The sequence below is a fragment of the Odocoileus virginianus genome, chromosome 10 (assembly GCF_023699985.2).
Source record: "Odocoileus virginianus isolate 20LAN1187 ecotype Illinois chromosome 10, Ovbor_1.2, whole genome shotgun sequence".
In the NCBI taxonomy this organism is placed as follows: Eukaryota; Metazoa; Chordata; class Mammalia; order Artiodactyla; family Cervidae; genus Odocoileus; species Odocoileus virginianus.
The window spans coordinates 46,570,444-46,594,578 of record NC_069683.1 but is presented as its reverse complement, the minus strand read 5'-3'; the positions used below and the strand labels follow the sequence as shown (position 1 = coordinate 46,594,578).

The following is a 24,135-nucleotide window of genomic DNA, read 5'->3' as shown; positions in this document are numbered from 1 at the left end:
AAATTCAAATATTTGATTGATATAGGACAATTCAAGTACTTTACTTCTTCTTGAGTCAGTTGTTATAATTTGTCTCCATCTCATCTAAGTTGCCAAATTTTTATCGGAATAAGGTTTTTCATATTTCATTGCTGTCTCTTAAAAATCTGTAAGATCTATAGTAAAATCACCTTTTTTACTTGCACCCCAGACTAAATCTTGGGACAAGAGTCAGTCAAATTGTAGGCAAACAAGGTCTACACGTTACAGTTGCTTGCCATGTCTCTTAGATCTCCTATGCTTATTTTCTTTTCTCAGTCAACCTTGAAGGACCCATTTTAGGCTTAATTAAAGCTGTTAGGAAGAAAGGCAGACTCCAGAAACAACAAAAAGCAAGCTCATTGTTGATCTTGGGTGAGATTCTAGAACATGTTTGTGAGCAATACAAAAAACTTGGTGATCACTGAGAGCTGTTGTATAGTCATTAAGAACAATTTTACTTTATTTTCTAAATGTTATATATATACCTCCCTTGCACAGTTGGGATTGTTTAAACTCATATTTTCTGTAGGCCTATTTCATACCAAGCATTATGCTAGGTACAGGAAAAACAGGGGTGAGAAAAACAGACATACTGTCTCTTCTTACTACGTACTGAGGGAGACTGTCATTTAAACAGTAAGTAATGAATAGACATATTCAACACGAAGTGTGTTGAGTGCTATGAAGAGATTGTGTAAGATTATCAGAGGGTGACCTCATTTAGACTTGGTGGTGCAGGGTAGGGGAGGTTGCTCCAAGTAGAGCCTCCAAGAGATTTTATTTATTCATTTATTTGTTATTTTCTTTTGGTTGTGCTGGGTCTTCGTTGCTGTGAGGGCCCTTCTCTGGCTGTGGTGCCTGGGCTTCTCATTGCGGTGGCTTCCCTTGTTGCAGGGCACGGGCTCTGGGGCACGTGGGCCTCAGTCGTTGCGGCTCCCAGGCTCTAGAGCACAGGCTCAGCCGTTGCGGTGCGGGGACTCAGTTGCTCCGTGGCATGAGCCGTGGATCATGTCTCCTGCATTGACAGGCAGATTGCTTACCACTGAGCCACCAGTGAATCCCAGGAGCTCACATTTAAAGATAAGTAGGAGTTAACCAGGGAAATAGGGCCAGGAGGAGTGTTCTAAGCTGAGTGAACAGAATGGACAAAGATCTTGAGTCAGGAAAATATTTGGTAAGTTTGAGGAACTGAAAGAAGACTACCGTTGCTGGAAAGTAGTGGGAGAACAAGATGAGTTGGGGCCAGAGAGCTGAAAGGGTCAAATTTATGCAAGCTTTAAAAACTTTTGGCTTTTGTCCTAAAGGCACTAGAAAGCCCTTGAAATTTAGGCAGGAATGTAGTATGATCCAATTTTGTTTTACTTTTTATTACAGAAAAATTTAAACACATATGACAACATATAGCAGTATTATGAACCCCCTCACGATATGAACAGCTTCAAAATTTATCAACTTACAACCTTCTGGATCTGGGAATAAGAAATAAAAATCCCCAGGAATTCTTGATGTTATAAACTTTTCTGTATTTTTCATAACATTTTATTTACATGTTTTAAATAACAGTGAGTGATCATAATAATAATCAGTTCTCTGTAATGAGATTATACTAAACATTTCAGAGGCTTGCTACAAAAAAGCAATGTAATAATAAATGCACATTTACTGTTATTATAAACCAACATATTGTGACAAGATTATGTATTTCAATAACTTGTTAACATAATCTCTACCTGATACAGACATTTGATAACAGAAAACACTGAATGACACTCTAAAAGGTTAACACAAAATAAATGCTAAAAAAAAAAGAATCATCTTAAAAATTGAGAGATAATGCTACCAATATTTAGTATTGAAAAGTCAGCATTCTTGAGACTTCCCTGATGGTCCAAGGGCTAACACTGAGCTCCCAATGGAAGGGCCTGGGTTTGATCCCTAGTCAGGGAACTGATCCCACATGCCACAACTAAAAAAAGAAAAGATCCTGAATGTCACAATGAAAATCAAAGATCCTGAGTGCCGCAACTAAGACCTGTCTCAGCCAAATAAATAAACATTAAAAAAAAATTTTTTTTTACTGAATGAAAGTCAGCATTCTTCCTGGAGAGAATGTGAATACCTGCTGTTAGCAGCAGAAAGAACCCAAAACATACACTTATGAGATAGCAGTGTAGGTAAATTGATGTGAATGGGAGCATCATGTGCTTTGGTTTAGGTCAACACCACCAAGAAGGTACAACACATTTTAACAGTCTCAGTGCATTCCAGCATCTTTTTGTTGACACTGTAACAGTCTAAGCGGAACACAAGGTGAGTGTTAGAAATTTACAGGGAGATAAGATTGGATAGTTAGGGAGCATGAGGACCCTTAAAGAGGAGGGAGAACTACAGGACAAAACAAGCTTGTTTTTGTGCATGAGGAACCAGTAGGGAAAGCGAAAGCAGTGGAGGGGCCCAATTGATGAGATCAGAAAGGCCCATGAAACAGCCTTCTGGTAGGATTTCATCAACACTTGTTTGGGTAACTTTCTGTTGTCACTGGGAAACCTGGGGGACTTTCTTCTCCAAGATGAACCAGGCCCATACGCTGACCACTTTCACTTGTTCCCTGGTGGCTGTGCGGAGTTTGCGAAGGGCTGTGTTAATTTACTGGGAAGGTGTCAGCGGATGCAGATGAGGGGCTCATATGGTCACACATGTGTCAGTTGGCTCAGTTCAGTTTCATACTCTGATCGTTATCATCTTGCTCTCTCTTTTATTCCTTGAAAAGGCCAAGTCTTTCTGTAAGCTGAGACTCTGGTAAAGTCCCTTCCTAGCCAGTTTACCCTGCCTCTGAACCCACAGTTCAACATTGGGCTCTTCTTACTCCTTTGATTACTGAGTTACCAAATACCATTTTGTAGGGCAGCCGTCCCCAAATTTTTTGGCACTTTACAGACTGGTTCCTTGGAAGACAATTTTTCCAGGAACCAGGGAGAGGGGAGGGTTTCAGGATGATTCAAGGGCATAACGTTTATTGTGCATTTTACTTCTATTACCTCAGCTCCACCTCAGATCATCAGGCACAGATCCTGGAGTTTGGGGACCCCTGGTTGATGGCACTGGTTTCATGCAGAAACTGTTCCTCTGTCTACATGATCTTGTGGTTGTTATATAAGTAAGTGTATTTGAATACAATGAATTACAAGGTAGCCTGTGTAAAGAATGATGTAGATCTATCAATACAAGGATGGGGATCATCAAGTTAAAGAAAAAAGTAAGTTACCAAACAACATTTGGGGGGGGTGTTTATAATTGCATAGAAATAGTTCTGGAAGGATACATTTTAAACTCTTGACTCCTGGGTTGGAGTATATGTATAAAACAGGAATGAAACAATAATTTCATTTTCACTTCACTACTTATTTTTTTATTTGCATGTATTACTTTTGTAATGTGAAACAAATCTTAAACTCAAAACCTTGCTTTCCTTAGATTCACTTGAACCCTAATTTGATGGTATCCCTGAAGGAATTCCTCAATTAGATTTTCTTCTGTTCTTGACTGAATGAAGATTAGGGAGTACCTACTCTGTGCCAGAAACAGGAAGAAACGTTGGAAGAGTTAAAGACCAGAGACACAGGTGTCCTTTACTTTTTAAAATATTTATTTATTTGGCTGCACCTGGTCTTAGTTGTGGCATGTAGGATCTTTAGCTGCAGCATGTGGGATCTAGTTCCCTGACCAGGGATGGAACCCAGGCCCCCTGAATTGGGAGCACAGAGTCTTAGCCATCGGACCACCGACCACCACCACCGGGGAAGTCCCACCTGTGTCCTTTAAAGACTTCAAAGTTTAGAGGTGGAGAGAGATGAGAAAACAAGAAAGTGAAATACAATGTGATAAATGCTTCAATGCTACATCTGGGGTGCTTGCAGAGTAAAAGAAACAACATAGCCACCTTGGAGGAAAAGAGGGGAGATGGGCAGGAAAGGTTTCCAGAGGAAGTAATAAACATAGCAGTCTTCTCTTTTCCTTAATATTTTAATTATTAAAAATTTCAAACACACAGAAAAGTTGAAACATCTGCAGATCCACCACCTAGATTCAGCAATGATTAACAGTCTACCATAGTCACTTAATAAGTAATAAAAATAAATAAATGCTAAACCATTGGAAACTTCACCCCTAAATATTTAAGCACCTAGCTCCTAATAATAACATTCTCTTACATAATCACGGTGCCACGATCAAGCATAAAAATTAAAATAATCTCTTTCATGGGAGTTCCCTGGTGGTCTAGTGATTAGAATTCTGGACTTTTACTGCCACAGCTCCAGGTTCAATTCCTGGTCGGGAAACTAAAATCCCCACAAATCACACATCACGGCCAGAAAAACACCCATTAGTCCCTGTTAAACATCTAATAGCTAGTCTATATAGAAACCGTTCCAATATCCCCAAAATGTCTTTTTTATTTTAGTTTTGGCTGCTCTGGGTCTTTGCTGCTGCACTTGGACTTTCTCTAGTTGTGGCAAGCAGGGGCTACTCTCTAGCTGCAATGCATGGGCTTCTCATTGCTGCAGCTTCTCCTATTGTGGGGCACGGGCTGTAGCATGTGTGGGCTTCAGTAGTTGTAGTGAGCGGGCTTAGTTCCCCCAACGCATGTGGAATCTTCCTGGATTTGGACCAGGGATCCAATCCATGTCCCCTGCATTGGCAAGCAGATTCTTAACCTCTGGACCACAAGGGGAGTCCCCCAGAATGTCTGTTACGGGTTGTTTTTCTCAGTCCACGCTCACACATTGCACAGTACTTCAGTGCTTTGTATTGTGAGAACTCGGTTCAGCTGGAGCTATGTTTGCCAAAATCCTGTTCCCTGGATGGTTTCAGGTTAGAATTAGTCAAATGAGGGAAGGGCATGAGATTCAGAGGGCAGAAATGAAGCAGCAAGTATGATTCTCTGAAGATCATTGTGGTTTGATGTGGTGACTGTTGGAAACAAGTATTAAAAATGAGCTCAAGCCTGTTCTTGCTTTGCTCTCCTTTGTTGCTGTTGTTTAGTCCCTACATCATGTCCGATGCTTTGCAACCCCATGGATGGCAGCACGCCAGGCTTACCTGTCATTCACCGTCTCCTGGAGTTCGCTCAAACTCATGTCCATTGAGTCAGTGATGCCATCCAACCATCTCATCCTCTGTCGTCCCCTTCTGTGCTTCTTAGAGTCCTGCAATGCTTCCCAATTGTTGACCCTGCTGACCAACAGTGGCTCTGGGCCCACCTCCAGACACTTGCTGGTAGACCCGCAGAGGTGGCAGTTTTCATGAGCTTTCCCATCAGTGTCCCGTGTCTGCTGGATGTGCTGGGTTTCCCATATTCATGACTCCTTTCCTGATCCTGACTTCTCTGTTGGCCCTTCACTTCTCCAGCTCTTTCCAAAACTGTGTAAGCTCTAACCCATAGAAAACTACACTTTTATTAATGGTCTTGCACTGTGATGGCTGAGGTGACTTTTGTTTATTTAATATTTAATATTTGGCCATGCCGGGTCTTATTTGCAGCACAGGGAATCTATGGTCTTTGTTACAGCATGCAGGTTCTGACTTGTGGCACTCAGGATCTTTAGTTGCAGCATATGGGACCTAGTTTCCAACCAATGATCAAACCCAGGACCCCCTGTATTGGGAGCACAGAATCTTAGCCACTGACTAAACAGGGAAGTCCCTCCCATAGTAAACTTCTTATTTCATAATTCACAGTGGTTAAGTTTTCCTGACTGATACACTTACTGGTTCTGACTGTGGTCTCAGGGAAATAGATTCTTAAGGATGGGAATCTGGAATTGGTTTTCTAATCTAATGAAATTTAAACACATTAATGATTATTGCCAGTGGGAAAGTGTTCCAAGGCATTCAGTGGCAAAGCAGTCACTTAATTCCCACTTGTAGATAATGCTCACTGTGATAAATGCCTATGGAAGGCAAACCTTAGAGTAACCGAATATTTGCAGTCCTAGAACATTTTAGTACAAACAGTGAGCTTTGTTGTTTGCTTCTAAGTGTGCTGGAGAGTTCAGAGAAAGAAAATAATGAACCTAGGCCTTTAAATTCCCAGCCTAAAATCTGGGAAAGAGACCAAAAACTTTCTCTAACTGCCATGGAGGAAACCTTTATTTCTTGTAGCCTCAGGGTCAAGATTTCTGATAACCAAGCCCTCAATTTTTACTTGGCAGGGAACTTGAATTTCCATACTAATTGAATTCATAACCAAGCAGGGTCTCATGTAAAATAAGACATTGACTGGGAAGGAATGAGACCCTGAATCTTAGGATCGGGACACGTGGACAGATTCTGATGAAACTAAGAAGTCCTTAACCTCTAAGTTCTGCCGACCCTCCCTGGGCAGTAAAAATGAAGTTATTCTTCCTTTACCTGAAGAACCTGTAATGATGTCCCCAGAAGTCATTGCCTTACAGGCAACTCATCCTCCTAGAAACTTAACCCCACCACCTCTATTGGATCTGTGACCTGATTCAAGAGACAGCAGGCCCCAGCGTGACCCATGACACACCAAAAGAATATTGAAAGTTTGTCAGTTCATATATTGTTTCGCTTTTTGTTTTGACAGAATTTCACCCTTACTGAAAGTTACAAGAATAGTACAAATGATACTCTTTACCTTTCATCCAGACCCCCTCTGATGCCAATGTATATGGACAGAAACCCAGAGAAAATGTGTGAGGATGGATCCTAAAGGTGTTGGGTCAGGATGGAAGGAATATTTATTGTGGATTGGGCTGAATGTGTTGACATGAGTACACTAAACAGAGATCCTGGGTTTAATGTATTTGCTCATGTTGGCTGGAAATAGCTCTAATAGTTTGATTGCATCCAAAAAGGGCTTTCACTGAAGGAAGCGAGATGTCAGAAATTCCAATATTGAGGAGAAAAGTATTCTGAACACCAGAGTAGGTTGATAACATAAAACCAATGTACAGTCTTCCTGGGTAGGATCGAGAAGATACTCCCTTCACCAGGGTTTGGAGACAGGCATTGGTTAGAACACCAGCATCCTTGAAGAGCACTGCAGTGCTTTCTCTAAAGGCAGGCAGGGGAACAGTCATCAAAACGGGTTTCCTGAATTAACTCAGTAGGAATGGCAAGCTATCAGGTGTCAGAAGCAAAGTGGAGGCATTTAGTAACCTAGACAAGTTAGAGTAGTTACTTAACGGGCAGGAGAGACCAAAGAGGCATCCAAGTGGCTTGGGCTACAGAGCCCTGGCAGTGGCTAACTGATCAGAGTGTCCCTGGGACAGGAGTTTTACTTGGTTAGTGTGAGTGAAACACTCTAGTTGTGGTGATTAGAAATCTGACTTCTAACAATAGAGCAAGAGCTCTTCAACCAGTTCTTAGATTGGAGCCGGTACCAACTTCCTGGAATGAAGGGAAGACTGGGGCCACTTGAGGAAGGACCCTGCTCTATTGCCAGTCACATTGTAAATCTTCTACCAACCCTTTCTCCTGAAGGAACCTGCAGCCATTTACCATGGCAACTGTGCATTAGGAAGGGGAGATAACCAGATTTCTAGGGGAGTACTGAACATTGGCTCTGAACTGAAACTAATCCCTGGAGACTCAAAATGCCACTGTGGTTCTGTCAAAGTAAGGGCTTAGGAAAGTCAGATGATCTTCAGAGTTTTGGCTTAGCTTCATATCACAACAAGCCCAGTGGTTCCCAGAAACCATCCCATTATTTTTCCTCAGTTCCAGAATACATAGAAGGATGTATACTGCAGTTTAGATGTACTCAGCAGGTATCTGAGAAGATAAAGTCAGCAATGGGTAGACACTCCCTTGACCCAGGAAGTAAAGGCTATCATGACAGAAGAAGTCAAGTGGCTAAGACTCCCTGCTTGCAATTCAAGGGGCCCAGGATCCATCCCTGGTCAGGGAACTAGATCCTACATGCTCACCTAAAGATTCCATATGCCACAGCTGAGACCTAACTCAGCCAAATAAATACATATTTTTTAGAAAGAAAAGAAAAGAAAAGAAAAGGCTTAGTGGAGTCACTAGAACTGTGTCCATTTCCTAAACTAGTATACCAAAAACAGTACTGCATTCCTGGAAGGACTAAAGAGATCACTGTCACCAACAAGGTCTTGACAGATACAGAGGTACTTATTCCTACCATATGCCCCATTCAGATCACCTATTTGTCTCTCCAAAGACTGATGGAACTTGGAGAATGACGATGGATTATCCAAACTTGATGACTCAGTCACAACTGCTATTCTCAGTATGATTTCTTCACTAAAGCAAAGCAACATATCCCATGGTACTTAGTTTGCTATTGATTTGACTAGTGCTTTTTATTCCATACCTCTTAGAAGAGACCATCCAACGCAGTTTTCTTTTAGTTGGCAGGTCCAGCAGTATACCTTCATTGCTCTATCCTAGAGCTCGACCTACTCCTCGGCCTTTGTCATTTTCGAGTCTGCAAAGACCTCTGACCTCCTTTGCATTCCACATGAATGCAAGTTGGTGCTGCTTGTTGGCAGGATGACTCAGTTCTTCATCACATGTGACTCTCCAAAGGGATGCTTATGTGTCCTCAGAACACTGGGGTTGGCTTTCCCTAGAGCAATCTAAGAAAGAGCAAGGTGGAAGCTGCAATGTCTTTTATGACACACCCGATTGCTTCAGTTTACTGGCCAATATTCTGTTGGTCACACGGGTCAGCCCTATTGAATGTGGGTGGAGACTCCCAAGCCCACAGATACCAGAAGAAAGGATTATTGCAGGCCACCTCAGAAGCTGGCTCCCATAGTCACGAAAATTATAAAGTTCTTTCTGTCTGTCCAACTTTTAGAAATTTTGGAGTTGTTTCAGAATATGAATTTATTTTTAATGCTATATACATGCAAATACTATTATTATTAATATTACCAATTGAATGCATCAAGTCTTAGCCCAGAAGACAAGGATGTCAACTTCAATCCTGAATCTGATACCAGCTCAAGACATGTCCTTGAGCATTTCTTTCTCATTAACATCTTTAACCTTAACTTCCTTATTGGTAAAACGAAGAATAAATACCTGTCCCTTCCTCCTTCCCCCTGAAGTGCTTTAGTTTTTAAAAAATTGACCCTAAAGGTCAATCCCATAAAGTTCATTTTACAAATGTGGAAACAATTCTCTAGACAAATGAGGGGATTTACCCAGGATCATGGGCTTCCCCGGTGGCTCAGATGGTAAAGAATCCGCCTGCAATGCAGGAGACCTGAGTTTGATCCCTGGGTTGGGAAGATCCAAGACCTCCTGGGGGAGGGCAACCCACTCCGTATTCTTGCGTGGAGAATCCCCATGGACAGAGAAGCCTGGTGGGCTACAGTCCATGGGGTTGCAAAGAATCGGACATGACTGACTCAGCACAGCACCTAGGATCACACAGCTGGTTAGTGACACAGCCAGAATTAGAGCTCCAGTCTCTGTAATCCTCAGTGTCTGCCTGACAATACTGTCTCTGCCTTAGAAGAAAAGTGCTAGGGAAATTCTGCAAATCTTCACATTACTCATGGCAACTCATAGAGTAGGGGCTTGCTATCAGCCTGGAGGGATATCTCTAACATTGTGATTCTTGAGCTTTGTAGTCTTAGGATCCCTTGACCCTGAAAAGTATTGAGGACCCTCAGAACTTTCATTTATGTGGATTATATCTCTTAATAGAAAATTATTGTATTGGAAATTAAAATTAATAAAATACATTAAATGTTTTATTAATTGCTTTTAAAATAATGATAAATCTATTGTATGTTATGTAAGCTTTAAACAATTTTTTTAGACATTTTTTGGCTGTGCTGGGTCTTTGTTGCTATACACAGACTTTCTCTAGTTGTGGTGTGTAGGCTTCTCATTTGTGGTGGCTTCTCTCATTGCAGAAGACAGGCTCTACAAGACTTGATTTTTTTTATTGAAGTATAGTTGATTTACAATGTTGTGTTAGTTTCAGATGTACATCAAAGTGACTCAGTTTATATATATATACACACACACAATAAACACACACATATATACACATATATACATATTATATATATTTATATACATATTATTTTATACATATTTATATACATATATACATATTCTTTTTTAGATTCTTTTCCATTATAGTTTATTACAAAATGTTGAACATAGTTCCCTGTACTATGTAGTAGGTCCCTGTTGTTTCTCTATTTTATATTATATAAACTTTTAATTTAAAATGGTTATATCTTCCAAAAAGAAAAAAAATAGTGAAAAAAGAGCGGTTTTGTTCTACAGTTTTGCAAATCTCTTTAACATCTGGATCATGGAAGACAGTTGGATTCTCGTAACTACTTCTGCTTAGTCTAGAGCAATATCACATGTCATCTTACCTCTGGAAAATTCAGAATTTGTTCACGATAGAATGAGAGGGATAAAGACATTTAAGCATTATTATGAAAACAGTTTTGATCTCACAGATCCTCTGAAAGAGTCCCAGGGAACTCCAGGATTTGCAGACCACACTATGAGAACCCCCAATGTCATGCTATGCCACAAGGCTCTGTCTTGCCCTATTTTTCATTTTCATTAATTATTAATGAATGTTTTGTAATTAATTTTCAGTAACTACAAAGTAATTGATGCTCATCAGTTTTGCAGATAATACAAAGCTGCAAAGGGATTATTATAAAAGGTGACAGAGTAAAATATTTACAGTAGTTCAGCAGACCAGAATCAAATAAAGATTAAAAAGTGAAATGCCCTGCATTTACATTTTACTTTATTTTTGATCAGTTGCACGTGTACTAGAAGCTTAGGCTGGGAAAAACTGGCCTCACAGCAGTTTGTATGAAAAAGATCTGGTGGTTTAGGTCAACCACAAGCTAAATATGAACCAACAGTTTACAGCATAATGTTAAGAAGCATCGATAAAAGTGCAACCATTGAGCTGCAACAAATAGGCAGGGTTTTTTTCTTGGAGGAGGGGTGGGAGAGGATGGAGTTATTACAATTTCTTTGCTCAACCTCTGACCTGGATACTCAAAAAATGCAAATCAAGTGGAGGAGGCAGGCGGCATTTGTGCTCTGCTAACAATGTGGTTTGTAAGCTTAAAGTAAAAAATGCTAAATCTACAAACAAAAGTTCCCTTGAGTCCTACAGGCCTCCACACCCAAAAGGATAAGGACATCCATCCCTCTATTTTGGACCGGCAGGTCTCCAATACAGTGCCCAGTCCCCAATCTGCATCAGGGGGGCAGCTCTGTCCAGGAGGTGGCTTCAGGCTGCTTGTGGGAAGTGCTTTCAGATTTCCTTCGACTTGCTGAAATGGATCACCCCAGCAGTCACTCTGGCCACTGGCCCCTGTCCAGTGGACCCTCTGCTTCTGGGAGACACTCTATCCCTATCAGCATCACCTTGAAGCTGTCCTCAACATCACCCTTCTGAACTTGGCTTGATCACCTGGGTGGGGCTCAGCTCTTCCTGGCCTGCCCCAGAGTGGGAAAGGGCCTTGGTCCCTTCCTGCCTGTTGCATCTTTGTGCCCTGGTTGTACAGTGGTTCCACCCTCTCCGTCTTGGGTCAAGAAACAAGTCTAGAAGTCAGAAGGATGACTCCAGTTGGCATTCACCTCATAGAAAACAATGGCTTCTCTTGCTCTGCTTGTCTGAGTCAGTCTTAAGGACACCCTTCTAGTCTGGGCATTCCACAGGAGAGGATTATTAACAATTCCAGAGGTTGATAGAGGTGGTTCTATCTCTGGAGTCAGATGAAGGTTCAGATCCCAGCTTTGCACTTGCTTAATTGCATGACCTCTGCACTAGTTACTCAAACTCTATGAACCTCAGCTTCCCTATTTATAGAATGAAGATGATAATATTGGGTATCATGAAAACTGAATGAGATAATCAATGTAAAGTGCTTATCATAATATCTGACACATGATTGTTCATTTATCATTATTGTATACTTTACACTTTATATAAAAAAAATTTTTTTTTTTGGAAATAGAATCTGAAGAGATGCCTTTCTGCCTACAACAAAGGCCATCGCCATTATCTGACCAGAAGTGGTTCTCCTGGGCCATTGGACCACTGGGCCACTGGGCCAGAGGCATCTCCTTTTCAGAGGAGTAGTTCTGCTCTATATTTGCATAACTAAAAGTCCCCTAAGCGGTTTCCCTAGAGTGAAAATGGATTAACATCAGCTTTGAAACGACAGTTTTTCATTTCCTCCCCTCCTATCGAGGCAGCAGAGATTGAGTCAAGTTTCAATGGAGCTCCAACTCCCAGAGTCTGTGTGTCCCCACTCCCTATCCACAGGAAGGAGAGCTCAGCCCCAAGAAGTTGCTGTCCATTCATTCAGTCATGCCTGTGCCTCACCCAGCCAGGCCCAGGGCAAGAGTGCAAATGGATGTCCATAGACCATATATCTAATATTTAAAAGCTATAAGTGGGAAAAAAAAAAGCTATAAGTCAATACAGGGAACTGAACTGTATTCAATATTGTGTATTAACCTATAATGGAAAAGAATCTCAAAAAGAATAATACATATTCTTTTTTGACATATATTCTTATATACATAGTTATATATGTATGGTTATTAATATATATATATAAATATATATATATTTAGTTTTATATATGGGGCTTCCCTGGTGGCTCAGACAGCAAAGAATCTGCCTGCAATGCCGGAGACCTGGGTTTGATCCTTGGGTTGGGAAAATTCCCTGGAGAAGGGAATGGCTACATACTCCAGTATACTTTCCTGGAGAATCTCATAGACAGAGGAGCCTGGCAGGCTACAGTCCATGGGGTGCAAAGAGTCAGACACAACTGAGTGAATAACATTTTTCACTTTTCAGTTTTACATATATATATATATATATATATATATTATATATACTTTTACTTATTTATTTTTCTTTTGATAATTTTCTTTTTTATTTTTTAATTGAAGTATAGTTAATTTACAATGTTTTATTAGTTTCAAGTGTACAGAAAAGTGATTCAGTTTTATATATATATATATAAATATATATATTCAGTTTTATATATATACATATATATACTCAGTTTTATATATATTCATATATATATTCAGTTTTATATATATAACTGATCACTTTTCTGTACACTTTAAACTAACAAAACATTGTAAATTAACTATACTTCAATTAAAAAATAAAATTATCACTTGAAAAGAAAATTAAATAAATAAGTAGAAGTCATAAGTCAAGCTAAGAGACTTATTAGATAAAATATAGTCTATCCTCTGTGCCTAGAGATTATCACACTAAGTGAAGAAAGTCAGAAAGAGAGACAAATACCATATGGTATCACTTACATGTAGAATCTAAAATATGACAAAAATGAACTTATCTATGAAACAGAAACAGACTCACAGACAAAGAGAACAAACGTGATTGACAAGGGATGGGGGATGGGGAGTGATGGTTTGGAAGTTTGAGGTTAGTAGATGCAAACTATTATATATAGAATGAATAAACAACAAAGTCCTAGTGTATAGCACAGGGAACTATATTCAATATCCCGTGATAAACCGTAATGGAAAAGAACGTGAAAAAGAATAATGTATACCTATGGCTGATTCATGCTGATGTTTGGAAGAAACCAACACAATACTATAAAGCAATTATCCTTCCATTAAAAATAAACAAATAAAAGTATATATATATATATATATATATATATATATATTTATATCTGTGTGTGTATGTGTGGATCACTTTGCTATATAGCAGAAACAACACTGTAAATAAACTATACTTCAATAAAATACATTTAAATATGTATGTATATACATATAGCCTATCCTCCTACCTTGAGAAATATACGTTCAGAACAACCAGGAGGTCCTGGCTCTAATTTAGAATTCCTGGACTCCTTAGAGTTTCTCTCCAGAATGTGGAGGTGCAGGCAGGGCTGGCCTCTCCCCCTTCTAACCCCACACCTCCGCCCCATCCCGAACAGGGTCTTGGGGGCATGCTTGCGGCCACCTCAACCAGCACATCTAGGTTCTACTACACACCCAAACTTCAGTCACTATTGGCCACTTTTCAGGCCTAGGGATGCACACATAGATGAGCCAACCTGTCCTTGGGGTGATGGACCCAGGAAAGAGGCCCTTGAAGGCTGTGGAAGAGGGTGAGGGGCACTGCGAAGGGAATTCTAGGATCCCAGGTACATGGACTTGAGGGGAAAAGCCTGGTGGACACATATTCTCTGCTTCCTGTAGGGAAGGGCAGAGTATGGGAGGGCCACAGCAGGGGCCTCTAAAGTACAGGCGCAAAGTTGGAGTCCCCCTTGCTCCTGTCTTAGCATGCCCTACACTCAGTGACGTTTATTGACCATTTACTACAGGCTGGACACTGTGCTGCGTACCAAAGCTGCTGTAGACAAGAAGACTGAGTGTTCCCTGCTCTCAAGGAACTTAGACCATTCAAGGGAGGTGAGCAGGAAAGAAAGGAGGAAACAGATAGCAAATATTTATACATTCGGGGGGAAAAACACTAGGAGAGGGGGAGCTGCTTGTGCTTGGGTGCAGGTGACCCAGGCTGAGGAACGGGGAATGAGAAGCCAGGGGAGAAGGGAGGAGAGGGAAGAGTGCTGAGTTCAGATGCAACCGAGGACAGGCCAGAGTCAAGAGGGGAGTGTGGAGGGAGGAGAAGGGGAGCATCTGAGGATGAGGCGGGAGGTGGGCAGCGGCCAGGCCTCATGCAAGAATTTGGATTGTACAGAAAGCGTATTTAGAAGGGAGAGACTTCACTTACACTTTAAAGTCTCACTCTCGCTGCTGTGAGGAGAAAGGATTGTGGGGTGCAGAGTGGAAGTGGGGAGACCAGTTAGGAGGTGGAGGCGGCAGCTCAGGTGAGAGACAATGGTGGTGGGAGTAAGATGAGGCTGCGGGGAGGGAGGTAAGGCCACAGACAGAGGCCGAATCTAAACGCTTTGGTGATGCTCAGAGGCAGGTGAGTTTGAGAAAGAAGGAAGGGTCAAGACTGAGTGTCCTCTTTCCCTCCCCGTCACAGACATGTCTTGTTTCAGTCACAGCTGCCTCTTCCCCACTAAAACCCTCTGACGGATGTTTTAAAAGGCTTAAATAGCCAAACCTGTTAACATGTGCCTCTGTGACATTTCGGAGAAGACAATGACACCCCACTCCAGTACTCTTGCCTGGAAAATCCCATGGACGGAGGAGCCTGGTAGGCTGCAGTCCATGGGGTCGCTAAGAGTCAGACATGACTGAGCGACTTCACTTTCACTTTTCACTTTCATGCATTGGAGAAGGAAATGGCAGCCCACTCCAGTGTTCTTGCCTCGAGAATCCCAGGGACGGGGGAGCCTGGTGGGCTGCCGTCTATGGGGTCGCACAGAGTCAGACACGACTGAAGCGACTTAGCAGCAGCAGCAGCTGTGACATTTTACCCATTCTTTTCTTTTTTTTTTTTTAAAGAGTTTACTATGAGAGAAGGAGAAATATATTATGACATCCCTTATATGTGAAATCTAAAAAGAAATGGTACAAATGAACTTACTTTCAAAACAGAAAGAGATTCAAAGACTCAGAGAACAAATTTATGGTTGCTCAGGGCAAGGGGAGGGATAGTTAGGGAGTTTGGGATTGTCAAGCACACACTGCTATATTTAAAATGGATAACCAACAAGGGCCTACTGTAAATTCATTATATCATTTTTCTTTTTTTTATTAATTAATTTATTTTTGGCTGTGCTGGCTCTTCGTTGCGGCACGGGGTTTTCTGTAGTTGCAGTGAGCAGGGGATATTCTTCACCAGAGTACATGAGCTTCTCTGCGGGGACTTCTCCTGTTGCAGGGCGTGGGCTCTGGGGCACAGGCTCAATAGCTGTGGTGCACGGGCTTAGTTGCTCTGATACATGTGGGATCTTTCTGACCCAGGGGTTGAACCCATGTCTCCTGCATTGGCAGGTGGATTCTTTCCCCCTGAGCCACCAGGGAAGCCCTTATTATATCTTTTTAAAAAAATATTTATGTTTATATATTTGGCTGCACTGGGTCTTAGTTGTGGTATGTGGGATCTAGTTCCCTGACCAAGGATCCAACCTGGGCCCCATGCATTGGGAGATTGGAGTCTTAGCCTCCGGACCACCAGGGAAGTCCCTATCCCATCGTTTTTTAATTCTCAAGACCTTTCTCAGTTCAAAACTTTATATTATTTAGTTATAATTTCTTTTCCTTTTTCAAATTGGAAATTAATCTTACAAGGTAGTAGTCTTCAGTCTGTTGATGGCAACTCATAAGTATTGTGAGGTCAGCTTACTGGGTAGGGACAAGAATTTTCTTTCTAATAGGATAGACTAGGAGTAGAATGGGATAGGATAGAACAGATCAGAGTCCATCTGACATAATAGGGATAAATATTGCTTTATGATCTGTTGTTTTAATTATGAATTTATATTTATGAGTGTATTTACTTGCCTGAGATGTCTCACATATTTCTTACTGCAGGTCATGGTTTGAAAGCTTCTTTATAAACTATAATGATATGATCTATCATTCAACTTCTTTTACCATTAATATTAATAGAAGTCCTCCTTTAGTATGTGCTAAATTCTAGTTCAGGCAGTCAACAAATATTTTTAGCACCTAGCATGTGCTATACCTATACTGCATGGGGGAATGAAACAACAGTTAATAAAAATATAATACTTCTTCTCACTCCCAGAGCTTATATAAATACTGAGGTGTGTTTTTTAGTTGTCTATTCTGTTCCACTGGTCTTTCTCTGAATTCTTGCTCCAGTGGCACAGCTGTTACCATTGTACTTGTTCACTGAACAGCTGATAAGGGCTAAGCATTGTGCTAAGTGCTTTGCATCCAGTTGATTCTCAATATTATAAGTTTGTGGAGGATGGATACCTATATTGTGTATGGCTGAGTCCCTTTGCTATCCACCTGAAATTATCACAGCATTGTTAATTGGCTACTTGTGTGCTCAATCATGCCAGACTCTTTGCAACCCCATGGACTGTAGCTCTCCAGGCTCCTCTGTCCAAGGGATTTCCCAGGCAAGCATACTGTAGTGGGTTGCCATTTCCTCCTCCCGGATATCTTTCAGATCCAGGGATCACACTCGTGTCTCTTGTGTCTCCTGCGTTGGCAGGCAAATTCTTTACCACTGTGACACCTGGGAAGCTCCAACATAAAATAAAAAGTTTAAAAAAAACAAAAACAATACTCTAAATGGTATTCTTCTCCCCACTTTCCTGGATAAGGACATTGAGGCTACAGGATGTTAGAAATCTTTCCAAAGGTGCCTATGTTAGTCCATTCGGGCTGCTACAACAAAGCACTGCAGTTTGTGTGGCTTAAGCAACAGAAATTAATTTTCCCACAGTTCTTGAAACTGGAGAGTCTAAGATCCAGGTTCTGATGGAGTCTGGTTTCTGGTGAGGACTCTCCCCCTGGCTTGCTGATGCCCTGCTTCTTGCTGTGCTCTCTTGTGACCTCTCCTTTGTTCTCAGGCATGGAGAGAGAGAGACAGACAGATCTCTCTCTGGGTACAGTCACATTGCAGGGTTAAGGCTTCAACATGTGAATTTTGGCGGGACACCATGCCACAACAGGGACACGTCCAGGAAGTGGTAATAGTCGCTAAGTTGTGTTTGACCCTTTGCGACCTCTTGGACTGCAGCAAGCCAGGCTTCTCTGTCTTTCACTATCTCCTGAAGTTTGCTCAAGGAAGGAAACTCAGGGAGGTGGTAGAGCCAGATTCAATGCCTGGTCTGCTTCCTCCAGAACCCGAATTCTTACTTATCACCCATTTCTTTCTGACAGGGTAAATCTCATCTCATTATTTTTATTTTCTTTAAAAAAAAAAAAAAAGCTATTCTTGGCCCTTTATTCTTTCAGATGAACTTCACAAATCTCTTTGACACGTTCTGCAGTGGTAAAAACAGACGTCTTCACACCACTGAGTCGCCCCATCCAGGAATGTGCTACGTGCTGTCTGTCAGGGAAGTCACGTGCTTGTCTTCATGCTGGTCTCGCACACATTTCTTGTCAGGGGGTTTTCTGAGGCGATTTTATTTTTAGTTTAGTGCTTCTCAAACTCTGATGTGCATACCATCACCAGGGAATCTTGAAAAGCAGACTCTGAGTCAGCAGGCCTGGGGCAGAGCCTAGGATTCTGCTTTTCTAGCAAGCTCTGAAGTGATGCTGCTATGGTGCTGGGGCCCACATGCTGATCACTGAGATTGTGGGTGTGCTATTTGGAATGGGATTATTTAATCTAATATTTTAGAACTTGTTACTGTGATTCTCTAGAAAAGCTAATGATTTTTTTATTTGGCCAGTTTTGCATATTCTTCCCTCCTAGAGTCCGGCAGGCTTGCTTGTTGCTGTGGAGACCAGATGGAGCTGCCAGGGTCAGGAAGAGGGTCTAGGGAGAGGGGACTATCACTCTTATGCTAAAATAGGATGTATGGCATCCAAGCCTGGAAGTCTAGGTAACTGGGACCAGTTGCCTGGCAGCAGCCACCCTCCCACCCTCACCTCTTGTGATATTACCCTTCCATGTGATTTAGACTCAGACCCAGCAAATTGTAGAGCTTGGCAGAGAGTCCAGTAGATGCTCAACTTGCTGGGTGAATTCACTTGCTGGGTGAATGACTCTGGGGCAATCCTATGCCCCGCCCTCAATAAACTATTCTTGCTGTTGGGGAAACTGGGGTCCAGAGGGACGTACTGTTTGAGCTGAATTACGGGCTTGATGAGCATGAGAACTCAAGTTCTTGACCTCTACTCAGAAGTCCACCTTGCTCTGGGCCTGAGAGACATCAGAGAAGCTCAGTCCAAGATCAGCGCACAGAACTGAGAGGAGACCTTCAAGATCATCTCACCCAGGGTGTCCTAACCAGAGATGTGTCAGAACCATCAAGTTCCTGGCTGGGCCTCGCCCCAGCAGAGTCTGATTCAATAGGTCTGTTGTGGGTAATACAGACTCTGAACAGTCCCCAAGTGGATGAATCAGGTATGGAGCCAGCTCGGGAACAACTGTCCTGACCCAATCCTCTTGTTTTACTGAAGAGGAAACTAAGGCTGGGAAGGGAAGCAACTTGCTAATAGCCACACAGTACCATTATATAGGAATCACCTTAAGACCCGAGCTTCAGGAAATTGGAACCATATCCAGTCATGGGCTCCCTGATCGGGAGAGAGGGGAGGGGAAGGGTCGCAGGGTCCGAGGCTGCCTTGGCAGCTAGACCTGGCATCCCATTTTTCCAATCACAGTAAGAAGTCAAAAAATGTTTGTGTGAGAGGAGGAAAGCCCGGTTGTTTAAGGGCTTTAACTTGAGAGATGTTGGGGCTTGCCTTGTAGCTCGATCAGTGAAGAATCTGCCTGCAATGCAGGAGACCCTGGTTTGATTTCTGGATTGGGAAGATTCCCTGGGGGAGGAAATGACAACCCATTCCAGTATTCCTGCCTGGGAAATCCCATGGACAGAGGAGCCCAGTGGGTTACAGCCCATGGAGTTGCAAGAATCTCACACAACTTAGCGACTGAAACCACCACCATGGCAGAATGATTTTAAAAAAGCAGAGATCTCTCAAAGCAGAGAGTCAACGAGAGATTTCCTATCCCAGCTCTGTCACCAATTAGCAAATTAGTTAGCCCAAGGCTCAGTTTCTCCACCCATGCTCGTGCTCGTGACTAGAACCCACCCACATAACCTAGAGGTTAAGTGCATGGTACTTAGAACCAGACTGGCTGGTTCAAATCCCAGTACTGCTGCTTATTGCCTATGTGACTTTTGCCAAGTTGTTTCATCTCTTTATGCCTGAATCTCATCACTTGTAAAATGATGACAGGGCTTCTTCCTTGGTGGCTCAGTGGTAAAGAATCTACCTACAATGCAGGAGACACAGAAGTTGCGGTTCAATCCCTGGGTCGGGAAGATCCCCTGGAGAAGGAAATGGCAACCCACTCCAGTATTCTTGCCTGGGAAATCCCATGGACAGAGGAGCCTAGTGGGCTACAGTCCATGGGGCCGCAAAAGTTTCGCATGCAACTGAGCGACTAAAAACAACAACAAAATAGTGACAATCATAGTCATTTCCTCAGAGGTTTTGTTGTGAAGGTTAAATGAATGAATGCATTTCCCTGACCTTTGAACCTTGTGCCTTAGGCCAGAATCATTCATCTCTTCTGCTACACTCACTACCTTTGCTTTAAATACCATTGGATTCCTTCCAAATTGACATCTTGAGCTCCTTCCTCTCCTCTGATCTCTACATTTCAATACCCAGCTGCCTGATGGACTACTCCTCTTGGACATCTAATAGATATCTTAAGCCTCACATGACCCACACTGAACTCTTCATCTCCCTCCCTAAACCTGCTTTTTCCCAGGTTTTCTCTGTCTTAGGTAATGGCAACTCCACACTGCTGCCTGTTCAGGTCAGGGCCCTTGGAGTCACCCATTAGCAAATTACAACAGCCCTTCCTTCAAAATACACCTGGAATCTGACCACTTCTCACTACCTTCACTATAACCACACTGGTTCATGTCACTGTCACCTCTTACCTGGACTAATGGAATAGCTTCTTGATTTCCCTGCTTTCATTTTTATTCTCCTCAAGCCTATTCTTTTTTATTTTTTTTATCCCAAGTCTACTTTAAAAAATTTTTTTTAATTTTATTTTTGCTGTGCTAGGTCCACATTGCTGCACACGGGCTTGCTCTAGGTGTGGGGTGCTGGCTTCTTACTGCAGTAGCTTCTCTTGTTGCAGAGCACAGGCTCTAGGTACATGAGCTTAGTAGTTGCGGCTTGCAGGTTCTAGAGCTTGGGCTCACGGGTTGTGGTGCAGGGGCTTAGTTGCTCCGCAGCATGTGGGATCTTCCTTGATTGGGGATCGAACCCATGTCCCCTGCACTGGCAGGTGGATTCTTATCCACTGCGCCACCAGGGAAGTCCCTCCAAGTCTAATCTTAACATAGAATCCAGGGAAAGCCTATTTTAACTAAGTTTATAAAGGTCATATTATGATACTCTTCTGCCCCAAACCCTCCAGTACTTCCCAGTTCAGTGAAAAGTGAAAGTGTTAGTTGCTCAGTCGTGTCAGACTCTTTGCGACCCCATGGACTGTAGCCTGCTTTTGTCCATGGAATTCTCCAGGCAAGAGTACTAGAGTGGGTAACTATTCCCTTCTCCAGAGGACCTTCCTGACCCAGGGATCAAACCCAGGTCTCTTGCACTGCAGGCAGATTCTTTACTGTCTGAGCTACCACGGAAGCCTCCAAAAGTACTAACCAGGTCCCACCCCTGCTTAGCTTCTGAGGCCAGACAAGATCTGGCACATTCGGGGCGGTGTGGCTGTAGACTCCCTGTTTAGAGTCAGACTCAAAGTCCTTGTAGGACCTATGAAGTTGTATACAATCTGGTCCCACCATCTCTGCTGTCATCTTCTTTACACTTTGCTCACTTTACTGCAGTCAGACCAGCCTTTTACATGTTCCCACACCTCTGAAACTTTGTATTTGCTAGCAGAGGCCTGGAACATTTTTACCCCAAGTTAGCCTCTTGGTTCACTCTTGTAACCTTCAAATCTTCACCCAAAAGTCCCCCTTTAAATGTTATGTATTTCCTGGCAGCTCCAGCCCTCCCTCTCCTCCTTTCCAGCTTTACATTTTTTAATAGTACATGTGTCGTTCTCACAAACTATTTATCTAATGCACTATCTAATTTTCTTATTTATTTTGCCTATTTTCTGTCCTTCACCTTTAGAAAGTAAGCTCTGTGAAGACTGGGATCCTTGTCTATTTTGTTCACTGCTACATCCTAAAACAAAACCTGGCATACAGTACTGAATACATTCCTGATAATAATTGTGAATACATTTAGTTAATATCTAGTCACTCTAGTTATTCTTTTATCATTTTGGAAACAGTAAGAGTCTGGAAAAGAACAATTTTAAGCACTGACATTTCTTGCTAAAAATTTACAAACAATGCTTATGAGAGCATGCTAAATGAAAAGGCTACAAAATCACACAGATACTATGATTTCAAATTTGCAAGATATGTAGAAGAAAAAGATGGGGCACAAAAGTTGCATTAATTTTCATTGTAACATTACAAGGAATTTCTTGCTATTTTTCAATTTCTTTTAAAATTGTCTCTAAAACAAAAGTTTGACTTACTGAAATAGGAACAACATGACATCCTTTACAGAAAAATGAAGCAAAGCTTACCTTATCTTTTCAGCAGTACCTGGAACAGGTCTGGAGAGAAGGGAAAGCACATTTTTTGGTCTTGATCATAGGGCTTTTTCTGTAAATCATTTATAAAAAAAACTGTAAAATAACTGTATATACAGTGTTCATATACTGTATAACTAGATTTTAAAAATAAGCCTGGAAGAAGTCGCTTTAGAAAAAAAAAGTCTGGTCCATAGGAGAGACTCCAACACGAAACAAAACTCCTGTTCTTTAAGTCCTGAAACCAGGAGTGCAATTTCAGTTAAAAAACAGTGGGTTCGAGTCCCAGCCCGGGAGTTCAACAGTCTGAGTTTTGGCTGGGTTCAAGTCCCATCTGAGGTGTGATGGGTTTGAGACCCAGTGTGAGCTGTACGGTTTCACAAGGGTCCTCTGACCAGCAGCTCGGTGACCTCTGGACAGCAGCAAGGCAGGTTTCGCTCCAGGGCGCACCCACACATGCCACATCCCGTGCACTAGTCTCAGATTACAGGAAGGAGACCCTCATCAGCCTTCTGTGCTGCTGGTCCCAGAACCTTCTGTGATGTGTTCCAAACTCGGCCCATCTCACAGGAGGAACTGGGCGCATGTGAAACCACGGCAACCAGACTGGGACTTGAACCCATGATCTTCTAATTACAATCACTCACCTGGTCTCAGGACTTAACAAAGCTCAGGTTCTTGATGTCTCATCACAGAAAGAATGCTAAGTGATAGGTAAGAAGTGGATTTATTTAGAGAGAAAGACTCCACAGAGTGTGGGCGAGAGGTACCAGGGTATGGGGTTGTCAGTTTTTATAAAGGTGGGTAATTTCATAGGCTAATGAGTGGGAGGAGTAGTCCAGCTATTTTGGGGGAAGGGGTGGGGAATTGCAGAATTGGGCCACCACCCACTTTTTAGCTTTTTATGGTTAGCTCAGGACTGTCACCTGTGGGTGGGTCATTCAGATGCTAATATATTACAATGAGGATATAAAGAGGCTCAAGATCATAGACGAGAGAACTGGACCATAAAGAAGGCTGAGTGCTTTCTTTGATGAATTGATGCTTTTGAGTTGCGGTGCTGGAGAAGACTCTTGAGAGTCCCTTGGACAGCATGGAGATCAAACCAGTCAATCCTAAAGGAAATCAACCCTGAATATTCATTGGAAGGACTGATGCTGAAGCTGAAGCGCTAATACTTTGGCCACCTGATGCAAACAGCTGACTCTTTGGAAAAACCATGATGCTGGGAAAAATTACGGGCAGGAGGAAAAGGGATGAGATAGTTGGATAGCATCACTGACTCAATAGACAGGAATTTGAGCAAATTCTAGGATACAGTGAAGGAGTGGGAAGGCTGGTGTGCTGCAGTTTCTGGGGTTGCAAAGAGTCAGACAGAACTTAGTGACTAAACAACAGCAAGATCCACTGGAAGTCAAATCTTCCGCCATCTTGGACCCAGTTAATTCTAACCAGTTCTTGTCCTATGGCTAGGATATTCTTTTAAAGGTTGCGCCCTGCACCCTTCCCTCCTGTTTTACATGGAAGTTGTCAAGGCCAGATTGGGCTCCTTTTGCCCTATCCCCAGGCACCTCCCCAGCCATTGTCTTTCCCCACTGCTCAGCCTGAGGAGCCCTCTCTGCTGCTGACCAGGGCTCAGCCTCCCTGGACAATCTCCAGGACAGAACTCTACAGCTGTGCAGCCTTGGCCAATGTCCATTCTCTGGGCACTGCACTGATTCATAAGACTCAGTGACTTGTGGCTTTCTCTTCCCCACCCTAGACCTGATAAGGACAAAAAGCATTGTTTCTTTTCCGGCTCAGCCGTCAAGCACAGGGCGACTGCCCTTTCGCACAAGCTGAGCCTCTCT

General features: G+C 42.4%; 1 long non-coding RNA gene across 1 annotated transcript; it reads right to left on the bottom strand.

Annotated features, from left to right (window-relative positions):
- Positions 1 to 1,367: 1,367 nt before the first annotated feature.
- On the bottom strand, positions 1,368 to 23,038 carry LOC139037161 (uncharacterized). The gene is made up of 3 exons (XR_011489998.1): positions 22,933 to 23,038; positions 22,280 to 22,358; positions 1,368 to 8,648 (listed from the first exon to the last, which is right to left on the bottom strand). It is a non-coding gene; the product is annotated as an uncharacterized lncRNA (long non-coding RNA).
- Positions 23,039 to 24,135: the final 1,097 nt, after the last annotated feature.